The sequence below is a fragment of the Sus scrofa genome, chromosome 12, assembly GCF_054392235.1.
Source record: "Sus scrofa isolate SSC_HxYL_T2T_F1_AM1 chromosome 12, Sscrofa_HxYL_maternal_Yorkshire_Landrace_v2.0, whole genome shotgun sequence".
NCBI classification, from domain to species: domain Eukaryota; kingdom Metazoa; phylum Chordata; class Mammalia; order Artiodactyla; family Suidae; genus Sus; species Sus scrofa.
Genome location: NC_139394.1, coordinates 22,349,781 through 22,371,008, shown reverse-complemented (window position 1 = coordinate 22,371,008; position 21,228 = coordinate 22,349,781). Strand labels below are relative to the sequence as shown.

Here is a 21,228-nt window from a genome sequence, read left to right as displayed (position 1 = left end):
ATAATATCATCAGCTATAATCATCTATGTGCTGTGTATTTGAACCTGGGGACCCGTGCTGTCCCCATCCCATGACTCAGACCCTGTCTTTCTTCCAGTAAGTTCTTTCTGCCCCATCAGTTCAGCTCTGCACCCGCTGACCCAGTCAAGGGCTGGTGGAAGAGGGTGGGGAGAGCCTACTGTTTGGAGAGTGGGCTTTAGGACCCAACGGGAACCCGTGCCTCTTGCAGCAGCCTAACCCAGAAGCAGGGGGGAATCCTGAATCGAGCTGAGAGGGCTTCCCCGGTTCTCCTGGGAACCCCATCGCCCCCCGCCGGCACGCACCTGAGCAGGTAGGACCACAAACACCCCTGCCCGATTCTCCCTCGGCTGCCTTCTGCCCGGCTTCCCCGCTTCTGATCTGGTCGGTTCCCTCCCGGCAGTTCAGGCTTTCCCCATCCCTCCTCCCCCACCGCTCGCGGTAGTCCTGGGAGGTGGGAGCCTGGGAACAGTGGGGTGTCTGAAAGCTTAGAGCCTCCGGCGCCCCTGCTGCCCTCCCCTCGAGGCACCCCCCATTCTCTGGCTAAGAATGGAAAGTGGGGGGGGGATCTGCCCAGGCCCCAGCCCCTGCACCCTCCTTTGCAGTATTGCCTGCTGCCCCTTCCCCCACCTCACCTCGAAGGGAGAACTGGCAGCGCTGGGGTGACAGCGGAGGGAGCCGGCCGGCACCCCAGACTCCCTGGGGGGTTTCTCTCTTGCTTCCTCTCTGCACCGCCCCCCGCAGCCTAAGCGCTCAGGACTTTGCCCCCCACTCCCACTCACCTTGTGGAACCAGAGTCCCCTTCCAGGCTCATGGCACATTTGAGGGGCCAAAGGCTTTGCGGGAGGGGAGTAGAGGTTGTGAGTGTTTTTTGGTGACCTTTTCCTCTGGGGAAAGTTCTTTGAGTTAGAGCCCCCATCCCTGCCAACACCTTAATACCTACTGAAAAGCAGCTCCCCATATTCACCGTGTGTGTGTGTGTGTGTGTGTGTGTGTGTGTGTGTGTGTGTGTGTGTGTACACCATATGGTTGTATGATCTATAAGCTTAGGGTAGAGGTGGCTGTGTAGGTTGAAGCGGGGTGATTGCAGAGTGTGGCCCAGGCCAGAACAGACTCAGTCCAGATGGCTGGGGAAGGGGGTGTGGACCAGATCAGGGAGACCGCCAGCCGTGCCAGCTCCCTGGGCTCCTTGGCTTTCAGAGCCTCGGGCTCCTGGTGTTACCCCAAGCGTCTGCCCTCCTGCAGGCTCTCTCAGGGGGAGGGGGTTGCATGGTACCTACAACCTTGTTTACAGGGACTTGTTTGTCCCTCTAGTTGGGGGCTGACAGGCGCCCTGTTCTCTGAAGATCTAAGGCATCTCGTTCTGGTCTGGTGGGTGTGCAGGAGGGGGGTATGACTTGTCTGAGTAACCCCGTGTGTGCGTGTGTGTGTTGCCTCTAGGCGTAGTAGAGGAGGAGCATGATGGAAGACAGAGGTCCCGCTTTAAGGGAACCCCCCTAACCCTCTGTGTGGTGGCTGGGTGGCACGTCCCCATCCGGTAACTCTGGCTAGGTATGGGGTGTGCTCTGTATGTCCCCATGACGCCCCAGATCCCCTAAGGGTTGGTTTTGGAGGAGAGGGTGGATAGTGGAATGACGGCAGACTTTGCTCTGGACCCAGGGGAGGGAGTGAATCCTGAGTGTGAATGGTGGACTGAGAAGCAGAGGCCTGAATCTGAGATTCAGCTCAGTCACTTAACTCTGTGCATTTATCCGGGTCTCTGAGCCTCCAGGTTCCTCATTTATAAAAATGACTCTCAGAAAGAAGCCCCGCTTGCCTGCTAGGCATGCAGCCATGGGACCCTGTAGCCTGCAGCCCAGTGCAAACAGGAGTAATGGCGGGGGTGGGGGGAGGTTCTGGGATGGGATTCTCTTTCTAATCTAGGTCATCTCTCCGCCTTTGGTTTCCTTCCCCCATCCTTGCCCATCTGAGGGATGGAAGAACCAAGCAGGGCTTTTGCCCCAGGGGCTGCAGAATTCCCCTAATGCCGGGGTGGAACTATTGCCAGAGAGCGGGCCACCAGGCTTTTCTTCCTCTGGGGCTCCACACCTTCTCCCCTGAGCCCTGTCTCCACCCTCCTCCTGCCATTCCTGCTCAGCGTCCTTGTCCCTGTCTCTCCCCTGCCCAGTGGCCTCCTTGTCCGGCTCACTGGACTGGAGCCCTAATCGGATTCGACAGCTGAGATATGTGCGGCGGCTGAGAGCAGGCGGGCGGGAAGCCAGTGGGAGGATGGTATGAGGGCTGCCCCTGGCACGGCTCAGGCCTCCCAGGCACCACCTTGGGCCTGCTGACTCCTGGCTTGGCTCAGCCCCAGGGAAGGGGTGCCAGAGGAAAGCTCCGGAACGAACAGGCTGGGGTCTGGAGAGAAGGGAGGGGGGAACCCCAGGACCCCTTTCATACGTTGTGTGCCCTTCCCTTCAGCATTTCCGACTCTGCCTGGGAGGGAGGCCAGGATGGCAGGTGAGGGCCAGGCTGGCCGGCCCCCTCCCCATCCAGGGCTCCACAGCTCTCTTCTTGTTCAGAAACAGGTTCACTTTTCCCTGTCCAGCCCCTCTGGCCAGTTCCTCCAGAAGGGTCACATCTGGGAGCTGCTGGGGGCACCCCGTGTCTGCCTCACTCTGGGCCATGGCCTTCCCTCCAAAGTATTTCTCTCATTCACTCTCTGGGCCGGGCGCCAGGACGCCTGGGTTTCCCGCCTGCCTTGTGGTGCCGGGCCGCCCTGCAGGCCTCCAGGAGAGTCGAGAGTGAGAGAGTCGCTAAGCTGGTTTCCTGCCTCCTGCTCCCAGGGCTGGGAGGGGTCAGGAATCCCAGGTGGGAGAGGGGTGGGGGCACCCTAGCCCTGACACCCCAGCACCCCAGCTCCTCCCTCCCAGCCTCTGACTCAGATTAGGGGGACATATGCCCAGCCTGGCAGGCATGGCCCGTTGTTCTTGCCTCCAGGTTTCTGTCTTTCCATGTGGGAGCTGAGATTTTTTTTTTTTTTTTTTTTTGCTTTTTAGGGCCGCACCCGAGGCATATGGAGATTCCCAGGCAGGCTAAGGGTCCAATTGGAGCTCCAGCTGCTGGCCTACACTACAGCCACAGCCACAGCCACACCAGATCCAAGCCATGTCTGCGATCTACACCACAGCTCATGGCAACGCCAGATCCTTAACCCACTGAGCAAGGCCAGGGATCGAACCCACAACCTCATGGTTCCTAGTCAGATACATTTCCACTGCACCATGACGGGAACTCCGGAGCCAAGATCTCCTATCCTCTTCAGCTCCCCCCGCCCCACGGTATCTGGGGAGTGGCTCCCGAAACCCCTCTGTCTGCACCCACACATTTTGGGGAGCAGGGAGGGGAATTAGCATCCTCGAGGCTAGGGTACTATTTCGCCTTCCCTCCAGTGGGGCCAGGATGAAGAAAACCAGCGCAGACTTCCCCACACCAATTCCCTCTGCCCTCAAAAGACCAGTCAGCAGAGCCAGGCCCTGCCCTTCGGTGCCCACAGTGTGGTTGGCACTGATTTGTCAGAAATTGGGAAGGTTTCCCTCTAGACCGCTTGCCTCCTCTCTCCTCGTCCCGTGGGGTAAGGACAGCTCTCTGATTGTAGGCGCTTATGGGCAAGGCCTCCACCTAAGGGAAGGGGTGTGGGATGCCCCTGAGGTGGCCAAGTTGGCACAGGCCCCGGGCTGGAGTGCTGGACATGGCTTGGAGCTGGGAGTCTGGGGGGAGAGCAGGCCGTGGGCCTCCCTGCCCCCCTCATTTCCTGCTCTTTGGGCAGCTGTGGGCGAGAAAGGCTGCAGGGACTATTTTTAGTTGGTCTGTCCCCTGGCAGGAGGGACGTGCAGAAAAGCACGGGGCAGGCAGAGGGGCTGGCCAAGGTGAGGGTAAGCAGGCCAGCGGGGGCGTGAGCAGGGGCCAGAGGGGCCGCAGACAGAGCGAGGAGGCAGAGGTGTGGTGGGCAGGGGGCCAGCCTTGCCGAGAGGGTCCTGGGCCAGATAGATGCCTGGGCTCAGCAGGGGGCATCCTAGGGACCCCTTGGGGCTCTTTCTGTCCAACGAGACTCAGAACCAGAGGGGGCTTGACAGGCAGCTGGACAGTCCCTCTCCCTTACAGAGGGGGGCGACCGAGCATGCGACTTGCTCTAGGACCCTCAGTCATTGAGGGTGCTCAGCCCAGGCCCTGGCACCATTTTTTCTCTCATCACCTCCTTCCCCGACCTGGTTGTGCCCCTCCCCTCCAGCAGCAAGAAGGACCTGGGCTCCTGCTCTGTTTCCCTCGAGGCTTGTTTGCGCTGGGTCTCCGGTAAACCCCAGCTTGGTTTGTTTACGAGTCTCCACCATGTGGAGAGAGTCTGTGTCCCGCCTGGAAGGAGGTCAGGGTTGGGGTTTGTTTAGGTGGCCTGTGGCCACTGGTGTGAATCGAGGTGCTGGGCAGGTTCCAACTGTGTCCCAGGCTGGCGAGCGAGGCGCCTGGAGACCGCTTCCAGAAGGGGCATCCAGTCTAACTCCATTTCAGAGACCCAGAGGGGGCCAGGGATGTGCCTGCAGCCCCAGGAGGAGTGAGGGACAGACCCAGGACTAGGAGGCAAGTGTCCAGACTCTCCAGAGCCCACTCCAAGCCCCTGGCCTGGCATGCCAAGGTCATGGTGGTTATGTGCCAACCCCCCTCAACAAAGGAAGGGGGGAGGGCAGAGGAGCTGGGAGATTACCTCTGGCTTCTTTTTTTTTTTTTTTTTTGGTCTTTTTAGGGTTGCACCCGCAGCATATGGAGGTTCCCTGGCTAGGGGTCAAATCGGAGCTACAGCTGCCGGCCTACACCATAGCCACAGCAACACCGGATCTGAGCCACAGCTTGTGGCAACACCTGACCCTTAACCCACTGAGCGAGGCCTCATGGATACTAGTCAGGTTCGTTACTGCTGAGCCATAACGGGAGCTCCACCTTTGGCTTCTGATCACAGCAGAGAGCCTTTCTGAGGCCTGGAAGCAGGGGCAGCTGGTTGAGATATGGGGGGGAGAAGGCTCAGTGGAGAAATGTGGTCCCTCAGAATCCAGCCTCATCCCCAAGGCCACCATGTGGCACAGCCACAGTGGGTGCCACTCCATAGACCGGGCTGTGAATGGCATCCCCGGGAGTTGTTCAGGGCCCTGCCTGTGTAGCCAAACATGGCGCTTCTGTCCACCACCTTCTTTCTTCGGATTGGTTTCAGATCCAGCTGGAAGGAGGGGTCCCAGACAGGCTTTACTCCAGCCCCGGCTCCCCACCACCCTGTCTCTGCCACTCAGCGCCTCCTATTGCTCTGCTGCCTGCCCACCTCCCACCCCCGCACCCAGCCCGTTTCAGTGCCACAATTTGTGGCGTGGGGCCCCTCCCCCTCTCTGCACTCAGTTGCTCTGTCTCTGGGGGGCTGATTTATTACCCCCCCATCGGGCCGGCTGCAGTGTATGAGAAATCAATAGTGCAAATGGATTGAGGTCGTTCAGCCTGGCGGCTCCCTTTGAGCCCCATCAACTCTCCGAGGACTTGGGAAGTTACTCAACAGAGACGTACACACCTAGTGGTTGTCACCTGGGCACAGGGGATGATTCTTCCTGTCTGTCTCTTGTCTTTTCTCTCAGTCTCTCTCTCTCATATACTGGGCTGGTCTTAGCCTGACAAATACCCGAGGACATTCATTTTCTAGCTCGGGTGGAGTGGGGGTGGAGGGGTTTAAAGGGCACTGTGAGCCAGAGGTGGGAGTGGAGCAGGTGGGTGAGGGAGGTTGTCTCCCCCGCCCCAGGGGCACTGGCTGAGGAAGGGATTGGGTGACAGCCCACCCCATCAGCCTCTGGTAACTCAATCCCAGCACCCCACCCTCCCAGTCCCCCTCCCGCTCAACAACTTCAGCAGCTGCTGGCAGAAGCAGGGCTGGCAGAAGTGTGTATGAGTGCCTGTGTGTCTGTGGGGGACGGTGAGAGGGGCTGTGGGGGCAGGAGGTGCTGCCAAGACATGTTAGAGGAGACTCAGCCTGGGTACAACTTGGGTGGCAGCAGGAGGCGGGGCCGGTGGGAGAGTGGGTGGTGAATGATCGGCAAGGGGCAGGCTGTGGGGGTGGGGGCAGGGCAGCCCAGGGGTCTCTCGCTGAACTTGTCTGCTCTGGAGCAGGGACCAGCCAGGTGGGGGTGGGCAGGGGGGAGGGGGTGGGGGTGGGTACACCAACGGCTTGCCCCAGGATGCCTGTTCTTGGCCTGGATGCCTAGAATCATGGAGGACACAGCCTGCCTCTGTCCCCAGTCCCTGGGCTGTGCCTGCTGGGTATCACAGTCTCGGTGACTAAGTCACTTCTGTCCTGGGGCTGGCAAGGTGCCAGGCTCAGCTCTTCTCGGTAGGTGAGTCACTGCCCTGGCATCTCCCCCGGATGCAGCTGAGTCACTGGCTGTGCCTGTTGGGCAGGTGGGCACCGTGCTTAGGGGTGGGGTTAGGGGGCTCTGTGTGTAGCCCCCAGTGTCTCTTCTCTGATCTCTCTCTGGCATGCCCTGGCACCCACCGCCTACAACTCTGCGGAGCTGGGCAAGGCTGGTGTTTCTTCCATATGCTCTGTTGAGAGGGGAAAGGATGAGGGAGCAGGGTGCTGCATGGAAATACATTTGGTTTAGAGTAACTGGGGAGGGGTGAGGAGGGCGGGGATTGTGGTTTGGGTTTGTTTTTGTTTTTGGCCCCGCCCCCGGCAGGCAGAAGTTCCTGGGCCAGGGACTGAACCTGAGCCAGAACAGTGACCCAAGCCACAGCCGTGACAACACCAGATCCTTAACCTGCCTAGCCACCAGGGAACTCCCAGGATTGTGGGTTCGAATCTTAGCTCTGCCATCAACAAGATTGTATGACCTTGAGCAAGCCTCAGTTTTGGAGCCTCAGTTTCCTCATTTGTACAAGGGAAGCAGGAGCCCTGCCCCGGATAACCCTTCAGGACTGTGAGAATCAGATGAGTGGGGCCATCAGGGGGCTTATGGGAGGCGCTCCTTTGGGGATGAGCTGGGCCACTGGAGAGGAGGAGAGGAGTCAGCTGGGATTGGTTCAGGTTCCGGCAGACATCTCCACACCCCACCTGCGTGCAGGTGGTCGCAGAGGGGCAAAGTTTGTCATCCTCTGTACTGGTTACCAAGGATGCTATTCTGCAGGAGTTCCCCACCGGCTGTGAAAGGGAGGCCTTGTTTTGCTGGAAGTGTGGGCCCTCCTGGGGTGTGTGTGTGTGTGTGTGTGTGTGTGTATGTGTGTCACAGCTATTTTGTATCTTCTTTGTCTGCTGGGGGCTGTCCTCGCCCTGCACCTATCAGGGCTTTCTCAGATTTCCTCTGGTTTGGAGAGGGATCCCTGCCTTGGGAAACCAGCAGCTCAGGCTCCTCCCCCGGCCCATCTCCTTCTGCCTGCAGGAGGCCCCAGGAAGGAGTGTCTTTTCCAAAGAGTGAGTGGCTTTTCTCCCTCTGCCAGGCAGGAGGCTGCCTCCTGCACTCTTCTCCCCTCCTGCATGAGGGTCTCTGGAGGGTGGGGGGTGGGTACTCTGTAGTGGGCCCAGCACAGCTGGGTGTCCTGGGAGTGCATGTGTACACCTGCGTCTCCGTGTGCACGAGTGTACCTGACCCCGTGTGGCAGGTGTATGTGAAGGCCACCCTTCTTCGTGCGAGGCAGTAGACGTGTTTATGCACACTTGCATTTTTGTGGCCGTGGTGATCCTTCCCCTCTAGCCTCCGCTGGAAAGAAGACAGGTAGAATCTAGGCCAGGAGGAGCCTGTGCGGGGTGGGGTTGGGGGGGCGGGAGCTGACACTGAGTCCCCTCCCAGGCTGGTCCCTCATCTGGCTGGCGCCCCCTGCTGCTGGCTGGACTCAAGCTAGAAGGCCGGGGGAGGGGGGTGTTGGGGGGGAAGGGGTTAAGCATCGGCGTCCACATCTGGGAGCCATTGGCGCATTCCTGCCCGCTGAGCGCATGTTTGCGGATGGATCTGGACGGGACAGGGCGGGCGGGGCTGGGCGGGCGGTTCGCACCGGCGGATGGAAATCCAGACGGGAGCGGGAGACGGCCGGGCCCAGCAGGCGGGAAGAGGCCTGGGGAAGCGCCGCCCTGGGGCGCTCTTCTGCGCCGGGACCTCAGGGCAGAGCGTCTCGCCGACACTGCTTGTCCTACCTAACCAAGGCCGAGGGCCTAAAGCTGGAGAGAGACAGTCAGATACCTCAATCCTAGGCAGGGCCGTGCAGCCGGTGCCGGTGCGATCGTGGGCTACACCCGTGTCCACTCCCAGCCTCGGGTCCCTTGTCTGTAAAGCAGGGGCCGTCGGGCCGATGGGTTTGAGAGCTCTGCCAATCGGGTCAGGCTGAGAGCCTCCTCACTGGGGTGGACGCCTGAGAGTGTGGCACTTCCCCTTCCAGTGGGAAGTCCTGTGGGGGGCACTTGTGGCCACTTCTCCGACCAGGAAAGGGGAGGGGTGTTCCCTACTGATTCCTCTTCCTCCTCCCCGCCCCCCGCCCCAGTAGATGGGGAGATGGTCCTTCCAAATGGAGCCACAGGCTGGGAGGGGGCTTGTGGCTCTGCTGGGGGTTGAGGTCTCCGCAGAGAGAATGATTCAGATCCTGCCCCGCTAGAACAAGAACGCGAGCTTTCCTGGCTCCTCAGCCTGGGCCAGGAAAAAGAAGCTGGAGACTGAGTCCCTTGCATGTACGAGTGCTCCTGGGCGCCCCCTACTCGGCTCTTGAAAGATCCACGAGCCGCTGTCCACTGGGGGTAAGGGAACTAGGGATCGCTGAGGGGTACGGTTGGGCCGAAGGTCCTCCGACCCACTCGAGCCGGAGAGGTTATTTGGCGGGAGAGGCGAGGAGGTGTGCCTGAGGGCCGTCTACCTGCTCTGGCACTCCTTTTTTTGCCGGTAAGAAAATTAAGATTCAGAGAAAAGAAAGAGACTTGTTCAAGGTCACACAGCTCTCAGTTCCAAGGGGTTCCTCGAGGAAGATTATAATTATGGGAGTCTAGGGGCTTGACAGCTAGGGGCGGAGTCACCGTATTCACTTCCATATTACGTTGCCGCCTCTCTAACCCCGGCTTAGGTGCCATCAGGGTGTGTGTGTGTGTGTGTGTGTGTGTAACCCCGACTTAGGTGCAAGAGGTTGTGTGTGTGTGTGTGTGTCTGTGTAACCCCGGCTTAGGTGCAAGAGGTGTGTGTGTGTGAGATACTTGCCCCTGTGAGTGTGGGTGTGTGTGGTCGGAGGGAAGGGAGTGTGATACCACACATTGCCGTCCCTTCTCCACTGAGCCTTCTTTCCGTTCTTCGCGCAGAACTTCTTCGCCTCCTCGCCCTGAGTCTCTCCTTTGGGGGCAGAGGGAGGGATTCTCCCAGATTCCCACGGTCCAGCTTCTGCTAGGCGCGGCTCCTTTAAGACTCACCCTTTCCCTGGGTCTATTAGGGAGAAAGGGGGGCGTGATCTTGTGGGCCCGCCCCTGGATGGTGATTGGTCTGTGGGAGGACGGGGGCGGACCGGAGGTTGAGGGCCTCCCCGCGGCTCGGTACCCTCCGCCCCCCCAGTCTGGGGCTCCGGGTAAAGTTTCAGCCTCCGCACGTGACTCGCCATGGCCGCTGCTTTCGCCCCGCGCCCCTGAGCCGCGGCCCCCCCCAACTGGTCGTCTCCCTGGACCCCGCAACCCCTGACGCGGAGCGGCTCCAAGGCGCAGGGTCAGGGCAGACGCTGTGCCCGCGGGCGACCGGGACGGATTGCGTCCCCCCCCACTGCGAGGTAACCTCTCCCCCCGGGGATTTTGGAGAGCCCCGGGCCCTCGCAGGCATCGTCGCCCCTCGGTCTGCTGCTGATAGGACCCGCGGGGTGGAAGAGACCCAGTGCCGGGCGGGTTCGGACGGCCACCTGGGGTTTCCTGGGCTTCCCAACCCGCCGCCGCCGTGCTCGGGGTGGGGGAGCCCCGTCTGTGAGTCTGTCTGCGCCCGTGTCTTCGCGCGCAGCCGTGAGGCGTCTGGGGCCGTCTGCCGCGCGTGTCTCAGGCGTCCGAGCTGTGGCAGAACCGCCGCTGGGAACTCCTGCTCTCTCTCGCTTTTTCTCTTCACAAACAAACAAAACAAAAAGATTTTCAAACCTGTTTGGGGAGAGATCAGATGCCCAACGGACTAGCCCCCTCCTTCTTTCCCTGCTGTTATCTGAGCCGCCCTGTGGTTTGGGGAGAATCAGCCCGGGGGCCCACCCTCATCTGAGGCAGCCAGTTGGGAGGCGGGGCCCATTCAGCTGGTGTCCCCCGTGGAGTGCGGGGAGCCGTCAGAATTGGGTACGGGGAGCCAGTGCAGCCAGGGGAGGGATGTCTCTGGGTTTGTAGGCACCATGGGGTTGTGGAAGCTTGTGGGGGTATGAGAAGGATGGAATAGATTGGTTGTCTTGGTTCTGCCCAGGGTGTCTGGGACCTGGTGCCACCCACGAGGTGGAGAAGCTGCTAGCCAGATGTGTATGTGGGAGGGGGAAGCTGGAAAATCTGCTTGGCAGTGCCCTTTCTCCTCTCCGGGCATGGCCCTGTTGTCGGGTTGCTCTGGGGGAAGGGGGCCGTGCACTAGGCTGGAGATGAGAACCAGCTCATGTGGAAATCATACAAGAAAAGCCCCCAGTCTTGGAGACACTTGTCCACTGTCCAGCCTACCTTGGATAGCATGCCTTTGTGCTGGCGTGGAGGGGTACCCTGGGCCTCCACCAACTGCCAGCTCCCTCTTCTGTAACCAGATTGCCTTCTGCCTGGGAGACGTGTGCACATGTGTGCCTGTGTACCGTGTATGTTGTACCGTGTATGTTCTCAGGGGGCCTTGTTCCTGAAAACACTCCCCCACCCCACCCCCACCCCCTGCTTCTTACCCCCAACCCTCACTTCTGCTCCTGACCGCCATCCTCCTCCAGTTTCCTGGTTAGGCGATTCAGTGAAGTCTCTTGTCCGCTTCCCTGGCTGCCTGGCTGCCGTGGTCATGGGCCGGGGTGTTTGGGGGGAAGTGGTTCAGGAAGGACACCAAGTCTTGCTAGGAAATGGGCTCAAGCCCCAGATTCTCCTCCACGGCCTTGTGCTTGATGGGGAGGCTGGGCCGGGGAAGCCCCAGGTGGCAGTGGGGGTGGCTTGGAGCATTGGGGCTTCCCCTGGGAGGGGTGGAGATGAGTCTGGGGGAGGGAACCAGAGAAAGAGTATTTGGAGCAGGAGGGAGCAGGAGGGTGGTGGTTGTGGAGTCAGGGAGTTTGTGGCTTTGAAAGATGTTGGTGCACTGGGAGGGGCGGCGAGGACCTGAGTTCTTCCTGAGTGTCTGGGCCATGTTGGTTCTGAAACAGAGCAGTCACCGTCACTGGGGTCAGACTTTCGTAGGCCTTGGGAGCTCGGGATCTTGGATTTGGAGGGACTTTGAGGGCATGAATAAATGCCCATGAGGTGGTCACCTCAGGACATTCCCTGCCAGACTGGCGAGGGTGAGACAGATGCAGTGGCAGTGCTGAGAAGAACCTGGGCTTGGAACGGCTTAATCCTGGCCACCTCCTCTTATAGCCCCTAAATCCCCATCCTTCTTGTTGACCCTAAATGCCCCTGCCTCCATCTGGGAAACCTCTCTGGACCCCCTCCTACTTGCAGCCATGTGGCAGCCTGGCAGGAAGCTAGCTGTGGGCAGCCCCATCCTGATCACCCCCATGCCTCCCCCGCCGGGCACAGTCACCCACATGTGCCATGACGTGGTTCCTGCCACCCTGTCTATTGTGGGGGAAAGGGCCTTGTCTGCATGGCCCTTCCGGTCTGTTTTGAGGGCATTGACCCAGACCCCAGTTAACTAGCTCCCCTTCCCCTAAATCCTTTGGTCTTGGAAGCTGGACCCCTTCCCCCGCAACTTCTTGCTCAGATCTGAGGGTCTTAGGTGGCGTGGTCCTCAGAACTCTGTGACAGGCTGGGGACTGCCCACAGGTAAAACCTCAGCGTCCAGTTCCCTGTCCTCTGCGTGGCCTGAGCAGGGCAGGACCTAGACGGTGCTGCATGGGTGGGTGTGTTTGGGACTCTGCCGGGTCCATTTAGGAGCACTCTCGGTCCATTTAGGAGCACTCTCGGGGACTGGGGAAGGTCGTGCTGTCCCCGTGAAGAGTAAATGGAGCAAGCAGCACTCGCCCAGCACCCCACGCCCTTGCTGGTAGTGGTGGTTTGGGGAGTGTGGGAAGTTGGCAGGGCCCCTGGCAAGACAGCCAGGATTGTCTTGACTTACTGGGTTTTTGGGAAAAGAGCGTGGCCAATGATACCCTGGTTCCCAGGGCTTTGGCTACCCGTCCTCTCGGCCGCCTGCTGTCTTTCCTCCCTCTGTTCCCCTCTCCACCCTCTGGCTGCTGTGTGGAGCCCACAGGGCTTGTGGGGGGATGTGGGGTTGGGGCGAGGGCCCAGATCTCCTTGTGTGTCCAGGGAGTGTTCTGGGGATTGGCTGGATTGGCAGAGGGAGTCTGGGTGTCCTTGCAGGGTGGTTGGCATGGGGGGACCAGGCCCAGAGTGTGAGAATGTGTCAGTGTCGGTGTGTCTGTCCCGTCTGGCTTGGGTGTGGGTGTCTCTGGCTCCGTCTGGATCTGGCCTCCCGCTCCAGTCCCCGCCCCCACCCCCCCCAGCTGGGCCCGCCTGCTTGAGTTCTCTCTCCGCAACTGGAGCCTCCCTGGCCTGTTCCTGGAATTTGGAGAGGAGGAGGAGGAAGAGGCAGGCAGACAGACCTCCCACACTCTAGCCCGCCTGCCTGGCATCGTGGGGAAATGAAATAGGTGCCTTGGAACTAAGGTTTTGCCTTCCCCAGACCCTCCAACACACATTGCAGAGTCCACAGGCCCAGGTCTTACAGAAGGGGCCTGGGCTGCCCACCTTCCACCCCACCCCCGCCAGCATCCTGCCCCCCAGGGCCCCCTGCCGGGACCTCCAGGCACCAGTGTCAGCCTGGGGAGCCGGTGGGGGATTAGACTGCTGCCAGCCTGACCAGCACCTGTTGCCAACCCCCAGCCCTGTAACTGGAGCTGGCCAGGGAGGGGGGCTGCAAAATGACAGGTGGAATTTCTGCAACCAGGCAACCCCCCACCCACTGGATATGCCTTTCCCTTCCGCCCCGGAACAAGGAAAGCCTGCCCCCCCCCAAGTGTCAACCTGATCTCCCGGATGATGTCCCTATCCCGACTGTGGGGGCAGGGCCTGGGAGATGGGCAAGGGGACGAGTTTACTGCTATTTGCCTAGAACGACCCCCCCCCACCTCCATCACTGACTGCGGAACTGGGCCGCCCCTGTTCAAGTTTCCTGAGCACTGCTGCGGGGATGGGGGGCGTGGGGATGTGTGGATGGGGGCGGTTCTCTGTTAATGTTTTAATTGCATAAAAACTGGGAGCTCAGCTCCGGGCCAGTGGGGAGTCTGGGTCTGGCTGGCCGCCCGGTTTGAGCTAAATATAGTCTGGGACATCTGCAGAGAAGGGGAGGGGGGTGGAGGGAGGTTCCATTCCCCCCACCTCCGGCCAAGGTGCCCTCGTCTGGGCGGGCACCTTGGAGTAGGGAGGGGGATTCCTCAGCACAAAAGGCCCAGGAGAGGCAGTGGGGGCTGGGCACGGTTGGGACCTTGCCTGCCTGAGATGCACCCGGAGGCTCAGGACCCGGCTGGAGTGGGACGAGCCAGGGCTAGATCCAGTGGCTCTGGTCCCCTCCCCCGCCCCCAGAGCTGCCTGAGGTCAGGCAGTCTCCGTGTCACTGCGCCCGGTGGTGTGTCACTGTGACCCACTCTCTGTGTGCCTGTGTATACACACCACACCTACCTTGGAGTAGCTCCCTCCTGGCCCCTCCCCGGGAGCATCTGTCCCCTGGGTCCTACCGCAGGTCCCCAGCCCTCCTTCCTTGTGTCCCTCGCCCCACAGTGAAACCTTCAGCCCAGGAATCGAGACTTGAGAAGGGGAAGCTGCGGTGGGGAGTTCTCTGATCTCCAGTCACGGCAGGAAGTGGAAGGGAGGGGGACCAAGGGGGGGGACCGTGAGTGGCAGGCGAGAATGGAGGGCCCGTCAGCCCTGTGACCAACCCTGCACACTGTGGAGGGGAGGCGGGGAAGGCCACCTTCCCAGCGGCCCCTCTTCCCTCCAATTTCAAGTGGGGGAAACTTAGGGAACAGCTGATTCCCCAGGGGTTGCTAACAATTTTCATCGCCCCCCCCAGCACACACTGAAAAAAAAATGTCTTCCTGTCACGTGGCTGCCACTTCCTGTCCCACTGTGGTTCCCGGGATGTTTGTTGTTGGTTGCCATGGAGATGGCCGCCTTGGGCACTACCCAGGTTCTTGTGGGGAGGGAGCTGCCCCTCCCCTAGACCCACAGTTGGGAGGAGGCCTGGGGGGGGGCTGCCCAGGGGGCTGTTTCAGGCTGAGTGTGTGTGGTCTCTGATGCCCCAGATCCCCCAGGGCCCCCCAGACTTCTGTCTGTGGGAAGGAGTTGCAGCCACCTACTCAGACTGAGTGTTGGGGCGACTGTGACCACGTCTGGCTGTGCTTGGCTGTGACTGACTGTGAGTCTGACTGATTGTGCAGACCTGGTCCCCTCCAGCCTGGGTCCCGCTGCCTCCGAAAGCCCCGAAAGTCTCGAGAACCTCTGCTCCCTGTCCTCGCCTTGGAGCCTCGTCCCAACCTGTGTTCCCAGGGACACTACCTCTTTCCCTCCCCGCCCCGCCTGCCCCGGGAGTTTCTGTGGCTTCTTGGGGTCCAGGCTGGAGTAGGGAGGGGCCCTGGGCAGGACCCCTGGTTTTGCGTGTTTTGGGGGTGGGGAGGTGGTGATCTGCAGAGCCTCTGCTCCCCTCCACACGCAGCCTGCCTCTGGGACTCGGTGACCCTTCTCCCCACCCCCTGGTGGGCTTCCCTGTTCTGCTAGGGATGGAGAGGGAAAGAGATTCCCCTAGTTCTGGCCCCAACGGAGTAGGGAGTAGGCGGGTGTGGAGTAGGAAGTTCCTAGGGGGTCGATGGATGGGGGGGGTTGGGGCGGGGCACAGTCTGACTCAGGCCTGGTCTGGGGTCAGAGCCAAAAGGATATCCTGAGGCAGGAGTTGGGGGGGGCGTTCCCGGCTTCCCTGCAGCCTGGGTCCCTAGGGAGGGCTGCTGGGAGGGGGCTGGTAGCACTTTGTCCTGCTGACAGTTGGCAGTCTCCGGGCAGGTCTGAGGGGTTGGGGGTGACTTGCTGTAGCCTTGCACTCCACACCCCCACGTAGACATACACGCACGAAGCTGCTGCTCCGTGTGATCCAGACACACACACACACACACACACACACACCCGCCGTCACCAGCCTCGCCATTGTGTGCGTTGGGCTTCCTGCACAGTGGAGAAGGGAGACAGGGTGAGGGGGCAGCTGCCAAGGTGGGGGTGGGGAAAGCCCCGTGCCAGGCTGGTTGTAAGGACGGTGGTTTCCAAGCTGGGGGGTCCCCGTTTGTCTGTGCCCCTTTGGTCCCCCACCCGGCACAGGGCTGCCTTTGTGTGGTCCACACTCGCCTGTGGTCTGGCTTTGGCCTCAGCAGCCTCATCTCTTCCTCTTCCTGTTTTCTTCCTTCCTCGTGGGTCGCTCCCTCTCCCTGAGGCCTGGGCTGCCCTCTGCCCTTTCACCTGCTAGGCTCTGAGAGACGCCTGTGTTGGGAGGGAGGCTTCAGCTCTGGTGCCAGGTGGGCCCCTCAGCCACCCTGGGCCTCGGAGGCCCTGAGCGTGTCTCCTGGGAGGGGGGTCGGGGGGGTTGGGGTGCAGGAGTTGGGACACTGCCCTGACCAGCAGAGACACCCCCCCACCACTTCCTCCTCCCAGATCCTGGCCTGGCCTGGACTTGGGTTGTCCAGTTGCCCTTGCTGCCTGGCATTCAGTCACTGCTGGAATGTGGCACGTGGAGGCCAGGCAGCCCTGTCCAAGCTGGGGAGGCATCAGACCCACCCTTCTGGGACTGGGTGCTGCGTCCTGAGGCAGTGGGGGCCATGACAGCGCCCCGAGGCAAGATGCCAACTTCAGCCCTCCCTGCCTGTCCCCCAGGTTGTGCTCGGGGCCTGCGCATGCGTGGGACAGAATTTGTAACAGGTCCCAGCTCCAGTGAGGCAGGCCCGGGCCCTCTGAGGGCTGGTACCCTCCACCTGTCCCTGCCTCACCCAGCGGGTCCTTCTAGAGCCCTGGCAGGGGGTGCAGGGGGGGTGGTTTCTTTCAGGAGGAGGCTGGCCCTGCTGGCTTCCTGCAGCCCAGAGTCTGGTGGGCAAAAGGTAAACAGAGGACCAGAGTGGCCGGGGAGGAGAGAGGGGCCCTGGAAAAAAGGGGGGAAAGGGAGTAACGTGCATCACTCTGCTGATCTGAGGAGCAGCGGGGAGGGGAGAGGTCGTGGCTTCGTGTTCGTGTTCGTGTGTGTGTGTGTGTGTGTGTGTGTGTGTGTGTGTGTGTTTTCCTAGGAAGTTTATAAATAGTTCCAGCCCACTGTTCTGATTTGAAATCTGCCCTGTCCCGCCCTGCCCTGTTCTGCCAGCTCCTGGCAGGGTGGGGGTGGTCCACAGGGGCCGGGTCTTTGCTTGTGCCAGGGCTGGAGTCCCTGTCCCCCACCCCCAGGTGGAGCGGGAGCAGGTCGGGTGTCATTTGCATATGATTCACTGACTGTCTAGAATACTGAGGAAACCCCCGTCACCCCTTCTCTTAAGCTCCCCAATCCTTGTCCCCCTCCTTGCAGCCCCTCTGGGACTCCCTGGCTTCTGTTCCTTGGGAGCCTCTCGTTGTGGGGGAGGCTGGGGAGCAGAGAGGAGGGAGAGGATGAAGAAGGGGGAGCTGGGCCAACTGGATCTGGGGACCCCTGAGGGCAGAGGAGGAAATAGTCTTGTCCGCTCCCCCTCCCGCTCCCCCTCCCCAAATCCAAAGGTTTCCCTTTTTTGGTTTGTGGAAATGGAAGAAGGGAATTAAGGGAAAGGATTGTGGTCAGGCCTCCACCCACACCCCGAGAATATTCCTCTCCCCACATTCCTCTCCTCGGTCTGGTCTGGGGGAAGCAGACCCTGGAAAATGGGTTATTCTGCTGCCCTGTCAGCAGATGCTGGCCCTGGCTGGGGAGAGGGGAGGGAGGGCAGACACCACCCGGAGGGAGGCAGCGAGGTGGTGCTGGCAGGCAGGCGTGGGAGAGGGAGGGGACCCCGTTACCCAGCACCTCCCGTGTGCCAGGCGCCGTGCTAGGTGCTTTCCAGGACTTTTATCTCTTCAATCACCCAGCCAGTTGTTGAGGGAGGCAGTTCACAGGCGAGTAAATAGATGCTTAGAGAGGTGAGGTGACTTGCCTAAGGTCACCCAGAGTGGCAGAGCTGAGATTTGACCCTTCAAACCTCTGGTTCTTTTCTCCTGTCTTCACAGCGGCCTTTTGCCTTTTTCTCTAGGTATGTGGCTCTGGGGACATAAGGAATGGGTGGCTGAGGATGCCTGGCACTATGGAAGGCATCCTGGCACCTTTTGGGGGTAAGGGAGGCCCCAGCGGGCAGAGGTGCCTGGGTGGTGGCCGGCCTGCCATCACCTCCCCCATTTCTGCTGTGCCGGGGCCGGGCTCAGTGTGTCATTGGAGGATCGGAGGTGCAGGCCTGTGGTTTTTCTCTCCCTCAAGGGAGGGTGCCCGTGGGCAGCGGAGGTGGCAGGCGAGGGTGGAGGTTGGATGGGGGTAATTTGTTTTCCCTTTCTTCCGTGCTCGTTTCCATTCTCTGATCGTGTCTTCTGCACCGCTGGGTGCAGGGGGCCAGGGCCGGGGCATCTCTGCGAGGGTCGTGGTTCCCGGGGGACCTTCTGTGGCAGGGCCTGTGCTCCCTGCCCCTCCCCCATCACCCCAGCCCTTGCCCACCCCGGTTCCCGGGCCAGCCTGGCCCTTGGCCCACTTCTCTGACCTTTGCCCCCTCTCTCAGCTCAAGGCCTTCCCCAGGGAAGTGAGTAACTTTGCACTAGAGTTTGCAGGCTGGGCTCCTTTAGTGAGGCTCTGATGGGGGTGGGGGAGGCCCTCCAGCCTCTCCCTGGGGTGTGTATCTGTGGGCGAGGTTTGAAGTATGGTCCAGTTTCAAACTCCTCAGAGGCAGAGTTGAGGCCCTGAGGTGGCTGTGGTGCAGCTCTCCTCTGGGCTCAAGGGTGGGTTCCAGAGGGTCCAGACTGACTCTACCCTCCCCCACCGCCAAAGCTGGGTCAGGGTGCCTGGGGTCTGCAGCGAATAGCTTCCTGGGCCTCAGCTTCCTGGGCCTCCCCTCAAGGTGGCTGGCCCCCAAATGGCCCTGCAACTCACCTGAGTGTTTGTGGACCCTGACGGTGTTGGGGGCAGCCGGGGCCCCCAGGGAGGCAGGTGCAGAGGCCAGCCTGGCTGGGCGAGGGCCAGGGAGTGCGCAGTTTGGAACACCACGGGGCTGTGGTTGTGTGTCTGTGGGGAGCTGTGTCCGGGGCCGGGCACACAGGCTCTGAGCCGGCTTCAGGGCGTGTGGAGCCCGGGTGTGGAGCCATCGGCCCTCCAGGTTCCCCCTCCTCACGTGCCACGTGCATGTCCGCACGCACACAGGCTGGGTGTGCAAGTGTGCTCTTGCCCACTGACGCTTTCCCTAGACCTGCGTGTGTGAGTTCCTGCATGTGTGTGTGTGTGTGAGTGAGTGTGTGAGGGTCTGACTGTCAACGCCGATGAGACTCAGCCAACCCCTCCTTCCCTTGCTGGCGCGAGTTCCCGTTGTGTGGGGCCCCTCAGGGGTGTGGGGGGGGGCGGGCGGCAGCTGGCCCGATGGGTGGGGCCCCTGTTCCTCTGACGTCAGCCTCAGCCTGGGAGGGAATCAGCAGGGGCCTGGGGAGGGAAGGGGGCAGCTCATTCAGAAGGGAGCAGAGAGGCCCCGCGGTTGTCATAATTAGTAACAGTAAAAATATCATGGTCATTAACACGGTCCAGATTTCACTCCTGAGGGAGCTGCCCCCTCCCTGGCAAGTACCTGTCCCCGAGCCCCCCCCACCCCTCCGCAGCCCCGCACAGGCACAGGCTGGCTGGCTGGCCAAGCTGGGCCCAGAAGTCCTGGCCTCGTCCACAGTGGCCTTGGCAGAAGTCCCTCCTCCCAGGCATGGTCCTCGGCCAAATGCTGGCCATGTGTGTGTCCCCTGGACTCCAGGTCTGAGCCTGGAGCCTGGAGCTTGGAACCTCGCGTGGCCTGAGCTTGGGGAGGAAGGGGTTGGAAAGGGAGGCAGTCCTTATTTTGGGTCTCCGTGGCTCTGTTTCCCCTTTTCTTTTTTTTTTTTTTTTTTTTTTTTTTTTTTTTTTGTCTTTTGTCTTTTTGTCTTTTGTTGTTGTTGCTATTTCTTGGGCCGCTCCCGCGGCATATGGAGGTTCCCAGGCTAGGGGTTGAATCGGAGCTGTAGCCACCGGCCTACGCCAGAGCCACAGCAACGCGGGATCCGAGCCGCGTCTGCAACCTACACCACAGCTCACGGCAACGCCGGATCATTAACCCACTGAGCAAGGGCAGGGACCGAACCCGCAACCTCATGGTTCCTAGTCGGATTCGTTAACCACTGCGCCACGACGGGAACTCCCTGTTTCCCCTTTTCTTTTCTTTTCTTTTCTTTTCTTTTCTTTTCTTTTCTTGTCTCTTCTTTCCTTCTTCTCTTTTCTTCTTTTTAACAGCTTTATGGAAGATATAATTCCCATACCATAAAATATAAAATTCGCCCATTAAAGTGTACCATTTGGGAGTTCCCGTTGTGGCACAGTGGAAACGAATCCGACTAGGAACCATGAGGTTGACGGTTCGATCCCTGGCCTCCCTCAGTGGGTTAAGGATCAGGCGTTGCCCTGAGCTCTGGTGCAGGCCGACAACTGTGGCCCTGATTAGACCCCTAGCCTGAGAACCTCCATATGCTGCTAGTGCCGTCCTAAAAAGCAAAAACAAAAACAAAAACAAAAACAAAAACAAAAACAAAACAGTAAAAGAAAGAAAGAAAAGCGTACAATTCGGAGTTCCTGTTGTGGCTCAGTGGTTTAACAAACCCGACTAGTATCCATGAGGATGGAGGTTTGATCCCTGGCCTTGCTCAGTGGGTTAAGACTCTGGTGTTGCTATGAGCTGTGGTGTGGGTCGAGGACACAGCTCGGATCCTGTGTTGCCGTGGCTGTGGTGTAGGCTGGCGGCTACAGCTCCCATTGGACCCCTAGCCTGGGAACCTCCATATGCTGTGGGTGCGGCCCTAAAAAGACAAAGAAAAAGTGTACAATTCACTGGTTTAGAGTTGTGCAACAGTTACCACAATCACTTTTAGAAAATTTTCATCACTCCAGAAAGAGCCCCCATACTCATCAGCAGCCACTTCCCATTTCCTTTAGATCCACGCCCCAGACCTGGTAACCACAATCTGCTTTCTGCCTTTAGAGATGTGCCTGTTTGGGACATTTCACATAAATGGAATTGTACAATATGTGGTCTTTTACAACGAGCATAATCTTTTCAAGCTTTACGCGTATTGTCATGTATTTCAGCACCTCGTTCCTTTTGATGGCAGAATAATATTCCATTGCATGGATGACCAACATTTTATTTACCCATTCATCTGTTGATGGACATTTGGGTTGCTTCTACTGTGGGGCTGTTAGGAGTGTTGGTATGAGCATCCGCATCCGGGTGCCAGTTTTTGTGTGGATTTATGTTTTAATTTCTCCTGGGTCAAAACCTAGGAGTGGAATTGCTGGATCATACAACCCTGTGTTTAACCTTTAAAGGAACTGCCGCACTGTTCTGCAAAGCAGCGGCACCGGTTTCCATTCCCACCAGCAACGTATGAGGGTTTTGCTGTCTCCATGTGCTCACACACCTGTTATTATCAGTCTTTTTTTTTTTTTTTTTTTTTGGTTTTTAGGGCCACACCTGTGGCATATGGAGGTTCCCAGGCTAGGGGTTTAATCGGAGCTACAGCTGCCGGCCTACACCACAGCCATAGCCCTGCCAGATCCGAGCCACATCTGCAACCTACACCACAGCTCTCGGCAACGCTGGATCCTTAATTCACTGAGCAAGGCCAGGGATTGAACCTGCAACCTCATGGTTCCCGGTCAGATTCATTTCCGCTGTGCCACAACAGGAACTCCTCTGTTATCATCAGTCTTTTTGATGATAGCCGTCTGAGTAGATGTGAAGTGATATCTCGTGGTTTTGATTGGCCAGGTT

The 21,228-nt window shown here is 59.8% G+C and overlaps 1 protein-coding gene across 2 annotated transcripts in view; it reads left to right on the top strand.

Moving 5' to 3' along the window:
- Window positions 1-225: 225 nt before the first annotated feature.
- RARA (retinoic acid receptor alpha) overlaps window positions 226-21,228 on the top strand; it is a 47,631-nt gene continuing 26,628 nt past the window's right edge. The window contains exon 1 of one of the 2 annotated variants that reach the window (XM_084984673.1): window positions 226-331. The gene's annotated coding sequence lies outside the window, so the exon portion shown is untranslated. Of the gene's footprint in view, window positions 332-9,608; window positions 9,805-21,228 lie in introns of those variants that run through there. The other variant, XM_003131474.7, reaches the window with a different exon arrangement.